Raw genomic sequence first — 17,771 nt, 5'->3', positions numbered from 1 at the left:
CATGTCAAACACCTGTCATGTCATACAGTAACTCACTCGGTTACTCCTAGGAAAAAAAATCGGTCATGTTATATGAAGTGTCATGTCACATTACATTATAATGGTGTAATGACTTAAAGGGTCCACCGCGCTGCATATGAGGGCGCCAACATGACCTGAATACAAACGCCACTATACTGATGGTGGTCTGATTGTGGCGTTAATCTTTAGATGTTACTCTCTCTCTCACGAAATGAAAAACAATAACTGTCTATCTTAAGTACTCTCTCTCTCTCTCTCACCACTTTCTTTATCTCTCATATGTGTCAAGGAAACACTTCTGAGTTACTCTTCCTCAGGTCGTCACCTTCAGGAGTTTGTTGACATTTTTACGTGGCGTTCGAATCTGAATTAAACTTACTCATAATTTTATATATTTCGTTTATTTAATTTAACTATTTAATATGGGTGGGATGAAGCTGGGTTAAGAGTTGGTAGCATGGGTGGGAGTTGGTGGGTGGCACAGGATTGGGTGGAAATGGGTGGTATAAGAGGTTGAATGAGAGTGGGGCGGCACGAGGTTGTGTAGAGGGTGGGCGGCACAAGGTTGTGTAGAGGGTGGGCGGCACGATGTTGTGTAGAGGGTGGGCGGCACGATGTTGAGTGGGGGCGTCATGGGAGGTAAACAGAGGCACCAAAATAATACCCAGGTCATAAACATACCCTACCGTCCGTACCCACCCCACCCCGCCCACCTAACCCACCCTCCGCCCACCTAACCCATCATCCTCTCTTACACCGCCCACCACCCAAGCTCATCCCAGTTAACTTATCAAAGGTATCTCTCTCTCTCTCTCTCTCTCTCTCTCTCTCTCTCTCTCTCTACAGGTAAAATTTTTGTAATTAGTACCTGGGAGGACAACCAACGCCACCGTGTCTAAACACCATTTAATTAACCCTTTAAGGTTTATAGTTTAACCCTTTGAGAACTATGGTCAATGTATGTATGTATGTATGTATGTACGTATGTATGTATGTGCGTGTGTATGTGTGCGTGTGTGTGTCATCATCTCGAGACATGATCGATGAAGCACGTCTAGTCCACCAGTTGATGAAGCCCCCTCCCCTGCCTGACCCCACGTCCCGGCCCCCTAGAGGTAACGGAGTAAGGGGGCAGGGGGAAGAAAGGGGGGAGATGGGGAGAATGGAGGGGAAAGAAGAGGAGAAAGGAGGGTAAAGAGAAGGGAAGAAAGGTGGGGACGGGAGAGGGAAGGAAGAGGAAGGTAAGACGGGAGGGGAGGCGGGAGGAGGGGAGGCGGAGGAGGGGAGGAGGGAGGAGGGGAGGAGGGGAGGAGGGGAGGAGGGTTTAGTCAAAAAGGTCAACGCCCTTTCTAAACGACCGACTGGCAGACAGGGAGGTCACTCTGTCTATACGTTGTAATGTCTGTCTGTCTGTCTGTCTGTGTAGCTGTAGTGCTCAAATAATATTAGAACTCACACGAAGGAAAGTCTACTTGTTGTGGGGTACCATAATAATAATAATAATAATAATAATAATAATAATAATAACAACAAAACTATGGTACCAGGAATGATAAGTGACCTATTCCGTGACACATGACCCAGGTGGTAGGTCAGAGGAGGGGGAGGCAGGAAGGAGGGACAGAGAGAAGGGAAAAGAAAGAAAGGAAGAGGAGGGAAAAGAAGGAAAAGGAGAAGGGAGGGAAGGTAAGATAAACAGGAGGGAAGCAAGAAGAGAGAGAGAGAGAGAGAGAGAGAGAGAGAGAGAGAGAGAGAGAGAGAGAGAGAGAGAGAGAGAGAGAGAGAGAACCGGGTCGGGGTGAGCGTATGGGTAGTAGTGAACGTGCCCCCCGTTCTTCGACCCCCATACCACATGAGAGGCCTAAAAGAGGTAAGGAAAGAAGGAGGGAAGGAGAGAGAGAGAGGAGAAGGAGGCATAAAACATAGTAACGTAATCCTTCACCCCCCAAAAAAAATTATCATAATGTATCTGTTTCTCGTATAAGGTTGCCTGGGGCGCTTCAACCAATCCCTGAGCCAAGCCAAGTGTCTAGGTGTTAGGCTGTGTCAGGATCCTATAAATGAGGTTATAATTATAGGGCATCAAGTATTAGGGTGGCTCTCGTGACGTTATTATCAGCACCTATCACTGATAAGGGGGGTAAGTAGGGCCGACTTCAGAGGGGGGGTGCTAGGCCAAGACTTGTGGGGGGTGTTAGGCCGAGACTTGGGGTGTTAGGCCGAGACTTAAAGGGGGGGTGAGTCGAGACTTGCAAAAGAAGAGACCTTAGTGGGGGGAGGGCGGGACTGCCTGGGATGTGGGAGGATCTTGTGATTTAGTGTGTGGGGGAAGGGTCTGAGGTCGGGGTTCCTCTAGTCCTGAAGAAAGAGGTTTGAGGAGGAGGGGTGGGGAGGTGGAGGAGAAAGAAAAAGGGGAAATAATCGGGAGAGGAGAAGAATAAGAAGAAAGAGGATGGCAAGAGAGAGAGAGAGGAGAGAGAGAGAGAGAGAGAGAGAGAGAGAGGATACAGCTGGGTTAAGTCCGCTTTTACTTCCCCCCCACTATCCCTCTAACCACCTCGTATACTACTGCCGAGGACGATGTTTGGAGAGTGAGGAACAACTCGTAATGGAGACTTCAGAGAGCGATAGGTAATGGGTATACCTGGCCTTCTATCTCTCAAGGCAACAACACACTGTACAGAGATTTGATTATACCAGAGGAAGGCTCGTACACCTGTTGAGAGAAGATACACACACACACACACACACACACACACACACACACACACACACACACACACACACACTACAACACAACACAATACACACACATAAACACATCTGGTAGTCGAACATCTCAACTTTACACGAGAACATAAAACCTATACAGCGTAATAATGTCCCGTCCACATGTTTTGTTTATGTTAGTCAGCTGATGAATGTAAACACTCCACTGAACACTGACACGACCCACAACACCCACAGACGAGCTATATAACTCAAGTGTGTCTGTTATCTGTATTTAAACATCTGGTATAGTCTCTAGGAGGGCGAGGTTATTCGACTTACTGCGTGTGTCTTTCCTGACCTCACTGATGGATGTGGTGTATAGGTGAGGGATGGTTATTTTTTTTCCTGTTGTGGTTGATTGATTGACTTCTCGGTTACTCGTGTGTGTGTGTGTGTTCTACCATCCTCATTAACGAACAGAACAAACACCAATTTACGTCGTAATACATTATAAAATCGTCAAATTAATTATCAGTTCAATTAACTGTAGCACATCATAATTAATACCATTCTCATAATCCTAAAGCAATATAGGAAAATATTGTAACAACCATAAAAAAGTCACCTCCTTTAAGTTCTGGCTAGACCAACACTGGGAAAAAATTATACAGTACATTTAAGAACTTTTACATACATAACCAAAAAAAAAACTACTTGTAAACACTGAGTAACTGGGGAATGACTTTGTTGACTAACCGCCCCAATCGCCTAGAAAGCTGACGACGATAAATATTCGTTATAAACTCGACCGTAAGTCATTTAAAGCTGGTGATTTATTTCCACAAGAGCTATGTATTATCTGTGACGTAATAATGTACATCTATAACGAAAATAAAATGTTTCTAGCCATGCCCGCGCCGTGTTACTTACGTCTATTCTTAACTTCCGCTAGGCTGCACCCGTGACGTCATATCAACACTTATTCCCATTGGTTGAGAGGAAGTGAGCTGCAAGCACGACGTCATTATCAACAACGACCCTCATTGGTGGAGAGGTAAAGAGGGGTTTTATACATCATGACTGTGATTGAAAGTTTATTTTTATCATAAATATTTTCCAGAATAACGACTTGTGTGTTTAGCATTTTCCTCCATTTGTTTTGAGTCAGGCTGCCAGGGTATGATAATTTATATAAAAAGGCCATTAAATAATTTATATAATCTTAATTACTTAACCCTTGTAATTATTATGAGGATAATTATTATGCGGGTCAATTTAGCTCAGGTAATTTATGCTAATTTCCTGGATTACTTTCAACTGAATTATTTATCGCAAAACAGGATTATTGAATTGTAATTATTTTTTAATACTATGATCCGTAAGCCCTACAATAACCAATTATCAAAATAATTATTCTCAGATTATTATATGTTTAATTATTGTTGTTTTCCTCATAGTTGCCATCAGGTAAATTCATACACGGATAATTCAACAACCGGATAATCGAAATAAAATAATTCTTTGATAATTACCTTCCACAAAGTTCTTATTTAAATAATTTACTTTTGGGATAATTCCTATATAATTACCTTCTATGTTAAATCAAATAATTCCATTACAAACAAATTCTCTATACATCTAACATAATATTTTCCGTCTAAGATAATTCATACTACTATAAATCACTAATCATATAATTCTTCTAATAATTCAATAATAGAAAATTCCCCGACTTAATTAATAATTCAATTACGTCCGGGTTCTGTAGCTGATAATTACTGGTCCCAATAATTCACACAGACCCGATGTTATTGGGGGGGGGGGGGAATAAACAATAGTGGTAAGTCACGTGAATTTAACACAAGAGTAGTTTTGATGTCGCAGTGCGGTCCACGATAAAGGGGTTGACAGGTGTTCATGAGTCGTAATAACAGGGTTCACAAGGGTTCATGAGTCGTTATATAGGGGTTCACAGGGGGTTCATGAGTCATTATATAGGGGTTCTTAAGGGTTCGTGACTCATTACTATATCATCTATTAAAAGTAGGTCCTGGTGTGTGTGTGTGTGTGTGTGTGTGTGTGTGTGTGTGTGTGTATGTAAGACATTCAGGTGTGTTAGGGAGATAAAACACCTGCCTAACACATCACCTTAACACATCTCCCTAATACACCTTTTTAACACACGTGAATTTTTGTCTATGACACTACATGACACAGAGTACACATGGCACTACATGACACAGGGTACTCGTGACACTACACTACATGACACAGAGTACACATGGCACTACATGACACAGGGTACTCGTGACACTACACTACATGACACAGAGTACACATGGCACTACATGACACAGGGTACTCGTGACACTACACTACATGACACAGAGTACTCATGGCACTACATGACACAGGGTACTCGTGACACTACACTACATGACACAGAGTACTCATGGCACTACACTACATGCCACAGTATACTCACTCGTGACACGCTTGGCTGACAGGGATACGCGTTATGCTGGCCTCCTGACGTAGCTGTGTCACGTGGCACTGCATCGCCTGGATCTGTGACAAGATGCGCTCCCCCTTTGACGACATAGTGCCTTATGGCGGCTGCTGGCACTAGGGTAGGACACTAGTGACACTGAATAGGGACGGATGGCACTGGTGGCACTAAGGCAGGGCACTGATGGCACTAAGGCAGGGCACTGATGGCACTGAGGGAATGGGTGATGGCACAGTCAGTTCCGATCACTGCTAATGGGACCTCTACTTCAGCAGTGAAGTCCTCAGGCATAATATTGTCACACAAAACTCCTTTTCTTTATCTATCTTATCACATATTACTTAATTTATCTTATCTATCTTTCTGGTTTAATAACCTATGCTTATCTTATCATCCATCACTACACAACACACACACGATATATCCGAGTGTAGAAGCAGTGATGTTCCTGTGGTCTTCTCTGCCTGAGTCTGTTGGCCGTCCTTCACACTCAACTACTGGGAAGCTCTTCAGCTCATGGGAAGTTCCTGTAGCCTATGGGGATCTTTCAGCTTGTGGTAGTTCCTCAGCTTATGGGAGTCCTTCAGCTTGTGAGAGTGTTTAAGCTTATAGAGATCCTTGAACTTCCAGAGTCCTTCTTCATGTGGATCCCATGTGGGTTATCCAGACACCTCACCCCCCTTCTCTTGAGGTCCAGCCACTGGTGCCACGACTACGGCTCGTGGCTGTTCTTATAGCATCGAGCGAGTGATTCTTACCAGCGCTCGCCACCCTGGGAAAGATACGAGGAGACGAAATTAAATATACATAAATATAAAAGAGTGTTTACAAGCTTCATACATGTATTTATAATCTTATCTGAAACAACAGAATAAATCGATTGCTATAAACTACTACTACTACTCGTTTCTTTCTTTAAACGTGGCCTCCAGCCTCCCTCAATAGTCACACCTTCGCCGTCATTTTATTCCCTTAAAATTAAATATCCTAATACATAAGTAGCTACCATAGCTGTGTTGAGTTAGTTGAGCCGCAGATCTATGCGGCATTCAGTGACTGCTGCCTCACAGTCAATATCTTCGACTGTTGTCGGCTTTGAATCCGATGCTCTCGTTCCCCCAAGACAAACAATGCGGACCTAAGGAGAGAGAAGGACAGTCGACATCTCAACCAGGCTGTAACGTAACTTCTGGGCTGCTGCTTCTGTTCAGTTAACACCTCCGCGAGTCTGGCATAAAAACATTTTGCACTTGGTCCCATCCCACCAGAGGTTGTGAACACCAGAGGAGTGAAGCTGCCCTGATCAACATTCCGAATTCTCTTCCCATATGCCCTGCTCTTGTCATTCTCGTCCTCCTGTGTGCAGCATCGAGAGCTAAGTTACGGAGACATGCGGCCATGGGATCGAAAATCCTTATGTCAAAGAAGTCTCGCTGTCCCCGCGTCCAGAATCCTCGAGCACTGACGTCCACACGTGCTTCGTTGGATGTGTTAGAAGTCCTGCTACTACTACTACTACTTTTATTTTAACATGGCCTCCAGCCTCCTCCAATAGCCACACCTTCGCCGCCATTTTATTACTACTACTACAACAACAACTATTACTACTAATAATAATAAATTAATAGAGGTAACGATAGCAAAATTACACAAATAAGTTGAATATCATTGGGTTTTGCTAATCAAATTCCTCGGTGTCAGCAGCACGTCGCCGGACCAGAGATAAACCCAGGCTGTCTTTGGTAGGACACGTCCCCTCAGCCGCCTCCTGAAAAACATCAACCACGACTCGGAATATCAAACGTCTGTATTAGCATTTCACTTGCCACTTAATCTGATAGACCCATTAGAGCTTAAGTTTTAGAGTTTATTGGTTTCTAAAATTCGAAACGTGTGACCATTTTTCTCCTCTGACTGAACTGAGTTTAAGCTACAACACAACACATAATACAAATAAGGCGTAGTTTTGCATACATACTTCCAATTAAGACCATCGTATGATTCTGTTAACAGGTGGGAATTATTGTATACCTGGACTTGTATACACCTGTGGTACTGAACCTTGATAATTAAACTTCCTGGTTCGGTACACCTGTTAATGATCCTCCTACCTGCCACCCACACAGTTGCTATTATTCTAAGCACGCGCCACCCACCTACCTATACCTGCCTGCCTGCCTGCCTGCCACCCACACATCCGCTCTCACCTTATGCCTCCTTCCCCCACCACCCAACACACCTCTTCACCCCCATCTACCAACCTCGTCACCCATCTACTACCCACGCCACCCCCGTTACCCATTTACTACCCACGGTACCCCCATCTACTACACACGCCACCACCACCCCGGCCGCCCACTACCCCCGCCCGGGTGTTAGTGACAGCTGGCCCAGATTAGTACTGTGACGATCCTCAGCTTCTCAGTGGCGCCGTTGCCCTTCTGACCTTCTGAAATTACCCTAACTCCTCAAACCCAATCTAACCAAACCTAACCCAACGCTAATCTAACCTTACCCAACCTAACGCTAGTCTAACGTAACCTAACGCAGACCTAACCTAATCTAATCTAACCTGACCCAACCTAATGCTAGTCTAACGTAACCTAACGCAGACCTAACCTAATCTAATCTAACCTTACCCAACCTAATGCTAATCTATCCTAAATTAACCCAAGTCAACCGAACACTAACCTAACCAAACGCTATATCTAATCTTAACCTAACCAAACCCTCTCCAGGTAGCGTTAAGGTGTTCAATCATTAAGTTAAATAAGCTTGGATGTATAATCTTCAGGTGATTCAATATTACATTTTCCTGTAAGAGTGAATCACAGAACAGACTTACGGTAGAGTCTCAGGATAATTTTGACGCCATCTTGGTTGACTAATCTGTTTCGTGGATTAAGGTGAGGTATTTCAGTTCCTCTTAACGTCAACATTTACGGAGAAAACTAACCATAAGAGGACTGGACAGACTCAGGTATACCTACGTTCTCACATCACCAAATATGAATTTCTGGGAAGTTGACTGAGCGTGTGTGTGTGTGTGTGTGTGTGTGTGTAATAATAATAATAATAATAATAATTAACGGTTTATTGAAAGAGCTTGGCAGCCAGAAGGCTGAAAATATACAGTTACATATTTGGGGAATGGGTTACGAATTACAAATAATATACAAGTGACATAAGTGACACAAATAAGACATATAGTGTGTGTGTGTGTGTGTGTGTGTGTGTGTGGCTAGAAATGTTTATGTTTATATGTCTAACCAAAACTAACCTAATCTAACCAAATCTAACCTTAACCAGGCCTGACCTAATCTAACCAAACCTAACCTAACCCAGGTTATGTTTATGTGATATAATGATTCCTTTTTTCCGCCTGTACACTCCTACCACCATCCCTACATCAATCACCACACCCCTACCACACCACCACCACCACCACCACACCCCTACTACCAGCATGGCCCCATCCGGACATCCTTATACCCCTCTATCACCAACCCAATACCCCTGATCCTCCTATCACCACCACCCCTGCCCCTTCTACCACCATCTCTGCCACCCTACCACCATCCCTGCCACCCTACCACCATCCCTGCCACCATCGCACACTCCCATCACCATCCACAATAAGACCTGTGATATGTGTCAACAGGTGTCAGGCGCCCAAGACAACAGCTGCTGAGTATCAACACCCAGAGATCAGCTAACTCACCCGCCCCGCCCCGCCCCGCCCCGGCCCGCCCCACCCCCTCCACCTTCTCTGTTTACACTTCACAAGGTCAAAATTCATAGGAGCTGAGACTTACACCCTACTTTGACTTGTTTACTTACATCTTTAAGTTAAGTTAGGTTAGGTTAAGTTAGGCTAGGTTAGTGTTATACCCTCTCACTACGTCACTATGGTATTAAAACCCAACTTTATCTTCATTAAAACAGGTTCATCACCATTATTAAACCAATCCACACTAACTCAACATAGTATGGTACAAAAACGACAGAGTAATAATATCATAAAGTGTATTTATAATGAAAATACATTTGCATCATTGTACAGTACTTGTAAACACTGTATGACTCATAAATGGAGCTACTGTATAACTAATTCTAAAAAAAATACAATGTAAAAAAACTTATCTATTTTAGCTATTCATTACTAAGTTACTTCACAAACAATTTATATACAAATCACATACAGTATATAGAATCAATACAACAGGGCACTAACTCAAATAATGTTAATAAATCAAAATACATTACAAAATACAGAACTGGAGATACAAAATGGTACAAAAAAATTACTTATCTCAAAATACAGTTTGTGGCTGAAGTTAAATGAGCAGAGATTAAGTCTAAATTAACTTCAAATACAAACTTCCTTTATTCTTCATTAACTTCTATGTAATCAAAGTTGGTGTCCGTTTGTATCAGGTGGTCGTTAATAGTGGATTGTGAAGGATTAGTTAAACATACAGTAAAACCTCCACATAACGGACTTTCATCTCTATATAGTCCGTTAAAAAGAGGGCAGTCTCACGTACAAACACACTCGTTTATAAAAGATTGAAAAATTTATATACTAAACTGTATGAATTCTGTGTACATCTACCTATAAAATGCATGTATATTTAAGTGTATAACATATGTATATATTTGCCCATGTATTCTGTCATCGTAGAGAAATAAGGAACCAATCACCAAAGTTTGTACAATAAATTCTAAAAGTTGATTGTTACCAGAAAAACTAAACTTGGAGAATTATTTTTAGTTTATTTTACATATTAATAAATCTAACATCCGTAATATATCATAGTAGTGAAATATACTGTAAATCTAGTAGTGAAATATATTATAAATCTAATATCTTAAGCATATAATGGTGGTGTGGGAAAGATTTTACTCTACCCCCCCGGATATATTTCACCCTAGTATTGACCGAGACAGATGGAAATATATTAAAACTGTTGATAAATATTTGATCCCTTCACTTAAACCACATCTGGGAATATTTCATATATTTATATTATTTTTAATAGTATTCTTCTGGTAATTTATGGTACTGTAATTGTTAGAATATATATTTAGTTTAAGAGTACATTATCAAGACCAAGTACCTGTATATAGTTGTGGTGATTTTAAAGTTGAATAATTCTTGAGAGAGAGAGAGAGAGAGAGAGAGAGAGAGAGAGAGAGAGAGAGAGAGAGAGAGACATAATTTTTTTCCTCAAGTTCTGAATTGATACAACACAATACAACACAATACAGGCACTTTCCTCTCATAGAACTTCCCTAAAAAAAATTACATCAATAAACTATACTGTACAACTAATACACTCTCACTAATAAGCACCAGTGAGTTAAACAAGACTTAGATCATTGCTGTAGGTTATACTGCACCATTCAACAGCCAGCAAGACTTTCCACTGAGACTTGGAAAGGCACTGTAAAATTCAATCGCCTGTATATAAATGTTATGGTTGGTCTCAAGGGTGAATATTCTGTATAAACATAAGCCTTAAATTCATATAATATAGGACTATAATATATATTTCAATTATCAAATACCAACACTGGGTAATATATATAATAAAATGTATATAGTGTATATATAATCAAGTAACTAAATCATAGAAATCAATAAGTTTTTTTCTGTCTATTTTAAGGAGTTTGAATTACCTGCATTTATCAAGTGTCATTCACTAAGTCTTCCTGAAATCCGAAAATAAACTAATAACAATAAACAAACTTGAATAATATGGAAGTTTACATTAATTTCAATATTCATTTTTGTCATCCTTAGTGTATGGTAATTAAGTATACATGTATGCTTGTAATGTATGAATCTTTACTACATAAATTCACATCAAATCGAATCTTATGTATATGTAGTCCGAAGTTGAATTCTCGATACAAATTTAAAATATTAGTAAATCATATTCACATATTTTTAAAGTGGAAAGATACTTATAAAAAACTTGACAATTTCACGTGTAAGTAATTTAGTTTTATAAGATGGTTTTCGGATTTCAGGTTCCTAACACTAATTTGCCAACAATGTCATGATAAAATACAGTTGAACAAATCTTTTTATCTTCTTCAAAAGTGTAATACTGGTATATTAATTTCTGCACCAATTCGGTTAGTGTGACAAACATGTATAAAAGGCAAGTGATGGTGATATCTGGATAATTATTGCATCTCATTATCAGTGCTGGGGAGTTACCTGGTACACTAAAACAAAGGTAAGATGTCCCACAGCCTCTCCCACACAGTATCAACAGAGCATGACATACTTCGCTCTTTAAATAACGTTTATGTTACATCCTCCGGCTCACGTTTAGAGAATCTGTTCCAAGGGATGATATTCTGTGTGTACCTTACTTTCCTACACAGCTGGTGAGGGGCATATCGCTCCAAGTACTCTATGGGTAACTGAGACACACGGTTGAAGGCCAGGTCCCGGAGAGAAACTCTTTCAGAAATGATGGTTGCTGCTTCCTCCCAATTAACGGGGTTTATGTGTGTGAAAATTCTCAAGAAAGCATTCTTATTGGACTGGTCGTAGGTCCTCAGCAGTGGGGAAATAGCTGTCAGGAAGCCCCTCCAGTCCTGCTCATCGTGGACCACTACGAGAGCACCACCCCCACAGGAGTTTTGTCCTATTGCCCGATGTTTTCGGTGTGTTAGGTCAAAGCCAGCTACTAGGCACTGTTCCACACAGTTATTTGTGTCTGTGTCACAGTGACCAAGGTAGAATACGATCAGAGAGTTGAGCATTATTTCAGCATCTTCATTAAACGGTGCAACAGCTAGTGCCACCACATTCAGTGTCTGCATACCTAACCGTAAACTTTTTATGTGCCTCGGGTGGCGCAAGCGAATTGGGTGACGGAGTAAGGCTGGTCGAACCCGCGGGACCAGGTTGTCCTGGCGGTGTAAACACGTATGATCACAGGTGTCTTGTCCCATCAGATGCTCAGCTGACATTCCATGGTTCTTCAGAACATGAAACACAGTGTGGAAGTCACTCGCCAGTACACACCAGCCCTCAAGACCAACGTTCAGCACTGCATACAAGTGTAAACCGTCTCCCTCAGCAAAAATTTCTTTGTCTAGAGAGAACACTGACCACACGTCGTCTTCCCGGATATAAACTCGATAGTTAGGTTGCCTGGTGGGGTCTCGAGCCTCCTCGTGGACAGCAACACCACCCTCCTTGTAGGTAACTCTGCCACATGTCAAGAATGTTACCATTGTAGCCTTCTCAAGTAGTCTCACATCCCACGACGTGATCCTGTGCAACATCTCTGTTACTTGAGGATTCCCAACATCACTCTCTGCCACTGCGATCACCACACTGTTTGTTACATGAGTGAAAAAATGATATTTATAGTTGAAATTGTAAGAAAAGTTAGCGGACTCCATGGTGAGTTAGGAGAGTGGGGGAGCAGCCACTGCCAGCTCACGCCACGCGTTGCCCAGCCCACCAAACATACCCGTTGCCACACACCGCCACCACCATATACAGTACATAGTAACATTTCTCTGGACACCTACAATTATATATATAATTTTTATTTTATATGTACATATAAATGAAATAATTGAAACTAACACGTAACAAAAATTACACAAAACCAAAAGAAATATAAAATAAAAACATGAAAAAGAGATTTGCCGATTCACACATAGCTGTCAATTTCTAACATCTATTTGTAAATAAACACACATCTGACGTTCCGACAAATTAGTCATGATATTATCTATAGATTCGTGAACAATGTATAACTTCGATAAAACTTTGTTTACATTTCAAAACTGGAAGTCAGTGGCAACGTTTGTTTGTGGATAAATCGCCTGATTATTATTTTAAGGTCGACTAGTAGCCCGTTTTCCCTTGAGCTCCATGCTCCTCCCAGCTCCAACGGCAGAAGAAAAACAACAGAAGCACTGTATATTTAGACTGTAACCTGCCGAAGGGAACAGAAATACAATATAGTTTATAGTTTTCTGTTTTATCTTCTTTTACAGTGGGATTTCAGGTGATGAACGTACATAAAATAAGTGCATTACCTTATTGATGCAGTACTTAAATGTTATGTTTGACACGATGATTTACTTGTGTCTATGTTGCATTCAGCTTTTATTTCCAGGGTTGAGGGAAAACAGTGCTATAAACTGACTCATACAGGAAGGATGGATGGCAGCAGGGAGGTGACGTAATCAATTGGGGCATGACGTCAGAAGGAAAGGTTTGACGCCAACCAGTAATGTGACCTCAGTAGTCACATGTGAGCCAAATTACAGGTGATAGGTGAGTCATTTAGGTGATGTAAGACTGGGTGACAGCCAAATGGTGACTGACAGCCTCTCACCTAGTCTTATTATTATTCCTGCTACTACTACTGTTGTTATTACTCGTATTAATTATTATACCTCTCCAGTTTCTTCTTTTATTATTTGTACAACCTGTATGGTGTGTGTGTGTGTGTGTGTGTGTGTGTGTGTGTGTGTGTGACCTAAACATCACACTAGGGTAAGATAATTGCTAAAATATGTCATTAGGACCGAGAACAGCAGTGCCCCACCCCATGACATCGCACCACCCCACCACACAGCACCACCCTACTCTACCACACCCTGCCCCACCCCACCTCACCACACAACACAACCCCCAAAAAGAAGAACAACAGTGTACTTACAGAAGCCTAGAGCTATGATGGTGGGTGGTACTGTAGGCAGACGACACACCACCAGCACAGTGAATCTGAAAGGAAAACAAATCTATGTATCAACTTGTACTATAGCCTTAACTATACACGCCCCCCCCCTCTCCTCATGCAATGTCGAAAGGGTGTGATACGTAAACATAGGGGGGGGAGATAGTTAGGGGGGTTGTTTGGTTAGTGAGGGGGTAGGTAGGGGGTGATCATGGTTAGGCTAGAGTCAACACGGCAGTCATTCTGGGCATTACTTTTTACTTTACTTTTATCCTCTTCGCCACTGATCGGCTTGTTAGCCGCTTGGGCGATCGGTCACGTCTCTTTTCCTTTATATTCTTCACCAAAAGGTCGGCTCGCTAGCCGCCCGGGCGATCGGTCACGTCTCTGTCACGCACTGTTGGCAAATACTGGGCATGCACCGGCTCCTGAATGTACCTGAACCCGCTCCAGTGTTGGTCAAGTCTTCTCTTGAAAGAGCTCACACTCGGTGCCGTCACAACACTCTGGTAGATTGTTCCAAGAGTTTACAACCCTCACTCCGAAAAAGTTTGCCCTCACACACACACACACTATCTCTCTCTCTCTCTCTGTATGCATAAAAAAAATATTCTGGGTTGGAGACAGTCAGCTTCCGTCTCTTGCTGGCACGACCACTTGCGTGACGGAATGGTGACAATATTAACACACTCCCTACCACTGATCGTTTGTCGCTCTCTCTCTCTCTCTCTCTCTCTCTCTCTCTCACACACACACACACACACACACACACACACTATGCTACCTCTGTCCATCACCAGTTAGTCTCACACACCCCAGTCAAATATTCACAAGACTTAACACCCACCAGTCAGTTTACGAATCACACACACTAAAACCAGTCAATTGTATACCACACCTCACAAACAGTCAGTAAAACAGTCAAACCCTCACCTAACATCTTAAAGGTCATATTGAGACTCAATACCCTACAGCTAACGACGTGTTGAGAGGATCATTAGACATAAAAGAGTAATCTAGTGAGAGTTGGAGGCTTGTACTCTCTGGGTCAACATCCACGGTAGTCTGAGGTGAGAGACTGAAATTACCAACAAAGAGTTATTTTGTTATAATGAGTCACAAAGAGGTACTTCAGACACTACTACTGAAAGAAAAAACACAGAAGCAAGCCAGCCCTAACCTAACCTAGCGGTACACTAAACGACCCTGAACGCGTCCACCGGGGGAGATGTGACGTGACGGGTGTATAGAGTAGCGGGCAATGTTTGTTTACGTTGGCCCAGCAATACGCCCGATGGCCACCAGGTGCCACTTCACAGACGCCAGGTGCGACTCCCTTCCCCCAAGTTACTGCCTTTTTCTCACGTTAACGAGAGATGCCACAGTTCTACGACAATACTGAGACGCCTTAGGTAGAATATTTAAAGTCTTATTTTCTACTAATTTCTCTTCTGCGTGTGTCAGTTGTATTATTTTGTCAACATATGTAATTGACTGTAACTGCGGTTCCATGACAAACCTAACGTAAACTATCCTAACTTAACCAACTTTATGATACTGTTTCAGCATGGGAATTATTGCACCTGTACTATATGTAGCAGACTTGACCAACACTGGGACAGGTACAGATCAACTCAGGAGCCAATTCATACCCAGTACTTGCCAACAGTGCGTGCGTAACAGAGGTGACCGACCGCCCAGTGGCAACCGAGCCCATCAGTGGCGAGGAAGAGGTGAGGTTAGGTTAGGTTACGTTAGGTTATGACATGTATATTAGGTTACCTTAGGTTATATAAATTAGTTTAGGAGAGGTTATAATAGGTTAGAGAAAGATATGAACAAGAAAGAAAAGGCTAAATAAAGAAAGAGAGAGAGAGTGAGAGATATATAGAAGAAAAAATCCCTCAATCAGGAAAATCAAAACAGGTCAGCTGGGCAAATAAATATCCCCCCCCCTTAAACAAAACACATGTTACTTAAAGCTTTATAAACTGGAGCAGATCTGGAGGTCAAAAGAATGAACTCTGACCCTTAAGAGTTACTTATATAACGCCTAAATTGGCCAGGGAGTCGAGCATTCACTATACATCACAATGGTATATTATAGCTAAGTATTACCCAACATTATAAAACCATATATACTAAGAATTCATGTATATACTCTTTGGAATAACTAATACATATGTCTATTTAAAGTATACATAGATTTAGACTATTTTAAAGACTATGTATAGGGAAATTTATACTTGGATAGTCGATGTATTTTGTAACATCACATTAGAGGTGATTACAGATACAGACTATTTAGGAGTTCAGTTTAAAATTCATGAAATTTCTAAGTATGTATTATGATAAGTTATTACAGGTGGGGGAGGAATATTACAGTGGGATTACAGGCTGTGTTGGCCAGTCCGCTGGTTAATGATGGTAAAGCCAGGGTTCACACACACACACACACACACACACACACACACACACACACACACACACACACACACACACACACAAGTATAATCTGTACGTTGATAAGTTATCGGGATATATACAGATGGTAATACATACATACATACAAACGCACATACACACATACATACATACATACATACACACACACGCACACGAAAACCAGCAGTGTGGACGGGAAAGTACACAGGAAGTCGCCATTTCCTGATGCAATTCCATTTTACCCCAAGTTGGCCTCCGTCCAACCTAACCTAACCTAACCTAACCCAACCCATCCTGACATGATGTGACCTATTCTAACCTGATTCAACAAATCCTGACCTAACCTTACCCTAACTTATCCTAACCTACCATCCAACCTGAGTGGATAGGTTAGGTAAGAATAGGTAAGGTCATATTAGGTTTTAAAAAGTAGACAATGTAGACGTGAGGTAGACAATGTAGACGTGAGGTAGACAATGTAGACGTGAGGTAGACAGTGTAGGCGTGAGGTAGACAGTGTAGACGTGAGGTAGACAGTGTAGGCGTGAAGGTAGAGACGCCGAAGAAGACCCGAGGAAGTAGCTTCGTCAGGAAGGTCGTGACTCAACTCAAGACCCGAGTATTACGAGAGGTGACATGGCGCTAGTGAGAGAGGGAGAGACAGAGGGACAGAGAGACAGACAGAGACAGACAGACAGACAGACAGACAGACAGATATTTGGTAGATGCTCCTGTAAGCTTATTCATCATGTGATTTAAATACCGCATCTCCTTCGTCTTCGTCCACCCACTCCTCTCCCTTTCTCTTCCTCCTCCTCCTTCTTCCTGGCAATCATCAGTATCCAGGTAACCCAACACACACACACACACACACACACACACACACACACACACACACACACACACACACACACACACACACAGACAGGTGGACAAGGAATGCAGGCACTGAGGCGGGTCCCTAAAAGGCCATATATAACCTCACCGGTCAATAATACGTCTGGTGGCCGCTGCATGGTGAAGTGCGTTAGTGTGGCGTGTTAGTGGTGTTTCTGTCTGCACGCACCCACGCACGCGCCCCCACGCACCCACACGCACCCTACACGCACCCACACGCACGCCCCCACGTAACCCACACGCGCGTCTTTAACCCTACTCTTACGTATACACTACACGACACGAACGACCTCCCCCACACACACACACCACACCCCCCACACACACTTACACCCCTCCCACACACACCCCCCCCGCCCCGCCCTAGTTCACTACTCCACTAACAATCTTTATCGACACAAATTACAACACTTAACGCTCATACGGACACTTTAAAAACTCCTAAACTACCTTGGTCCACT

The 17,771-nt window shown here is 42.3% G+C and overlaps 1 long non-coding RNA gene across 2 annotated transcripts in view; it reads right to left on the bottom strand.

Annotated features, from left to right (window-relative positions):
• Positions 1–17,771, bottom strand: part of LOC121861038 — a 43,944-nt gene that overhangs the window by 8,506 nt on the left and 17,667 nt on the right. For both annotated transcript variants that reach the window (XR_006087970.1, XR_006087971.1), the window contains exons 2-3: positions 13,951–14,015; positions 5,219–6,014 (exon numbers count right to left, since the gene is read on the bottom strand). This is a non-coding gene — a long non-coding RNA (uncharacterized LOC121861038). The remainder of the gene's footprint in view (positions 1–5,218; positions 6,015–13,950; positions 14,016–17,771) is intronic.

The sequence above is a fragment of the Homarus americanus genome, unplaced genomic scaffold, assembly GCF_018991925.1.
Source record: "Homarus americanus isolate GMGI-L3 unplaced genomic scaffold, GMGI_Hamer_2.0 scaffold52806, whole genome shotgun sequence".
Classification (NCBI taxonomy): Eukaryota; Metazoa; Arthropoda; class Malacostraca; order Decapoda; family Nephropidae; genus Homarus; species Homarus americanus.
The sequence above is the reverse complement of the archived record's forward strand: the minus strand, read 5'-3'. Positions and strand labels throughout refer to the sequence as shown.